Source organism: Parus major, chromosome 2 (assembly GCF_001522545.3).
Source record: "Parus major isolate Abel chromosome 2, Parus_major1.1, whole genome shotgun sequence".
Taxonomy (NCBI): domain Eukaryota; kingdom Metazoa; phylum Chordata; class Aves; order Passeriformes; family Paridae; genus Parus; species Parus major.
In genome coordinates, this window is record NC_031769.1 from 141,522,356 (window position 1) to 141,523,494 (window position 1,139).

The 1,139-nt window shown below is 36.3% G+C and overlaps 1 long non-coding RNA gene across 1 annotated transcript in view; it reads right to left on the minus strand.

Annotated features, from left to right (window-relative positions):
- Positions 1–239: 239 nt before the first annotated feature.
- Positions 240–1,139, minus strand: part of LOC117245504 — an 8,151-nt gene continuing 7,251 nt past the window's right edge. Inside the window, exon 4 of the long non-coding RNA XR_004500235.1 lies at positions 240–1,120. This is a non-coding gene — a long non-coding RNA (uncharacterized LOC117245504). The remainder of the gene's footprint in view (positions 1,121–1,139) is intronic.

Sequence of the window (1,139 nt, forward strand, 5' to 3'; positions counted from 1 at the left end):
AGAACACAGCATGCAACATATTTGATGTTAAGACCAAAATTAAATTAATCACATGTTCTGACTTAAAAGACAGTTCACACCCCACCCATGAAGCTAGCTTTGCTTCACAAAACACTGTTGAGATTTTTAAAAATAAACTAACAAAATAAAGTAAAAGAACACTCTGTTCAAGCTGTTTATCTCAGCTTTGTGCATAAAGAGTAAAGACACAGTTTTCATACTTTGATCTAACAGCTTTAATGTGAAAAAAATGGAAAGATCTAATTTGTTGGTTTGAAAAAGTGATGCCACTCATTAATCAGAGCACTGAAGAGAAAAAACATAAAGTGACTTGAGTTGGCTTTTATCACACAGGCCTGATGATAAAATACCCACTTCTACTGGAAACCCCTCCATCCCATTTTCACTAAATACACAGTAATTCAATCATGACTAGGAATAATTCATTTGTAACATGGAAGGTTTCTGTTTCTCCATAATGAGTTGATTATATCTTGTCAGAGGAACCTTAAACCCATCAAATGTCAAATGAATTATATCAAACATATTATTTTCATAGCAGCTGCATATGAGTAACTGATGAAACAGAGCTCTTTACTTTCATTTTGTACTGTGAATGATAAAATGTAGCTTGTAAAATGGAGCCTGTGACACAAATTCATGCAGGTCCCTAATTTCCTACCTTTAAAAGGTCTGTTTCATAAATTTCATCACCTCATTTACTCAAAATATTAAGTCATAATTTGCTGGGAGAATTGTCAGAATGTTCTTCTAGGATTTTTAAACTTTTTTAATTTTTTTTAAATTTTTTTTTTACATTTAAATGAAAGTAATCCCTGTTCATGATGCATGCCCTTCTAATGCACTTATCCAAAAATTAAATTTGAGATAACATTTGATACCATCTGTCTCTAAAAGCGCTTCCTGGAAACAGGAGAGTGGCAGGGGGACTGCTGCTAGGCCAAAGGATGGAAGTAGCTGGGTATCTGTCCCAAAGAAAACAGATGTGTGGCTGCCCAAGGGATCAGATTCTCCTCCAGCCCAGGGTCCGGGTGCTCCACCAGTACCTGGCATTTACCCGTGGTTACACCTCTTTGGGCTGTGCTGCTGCTCCAAGTCACTGAAAAAAACATCACGGG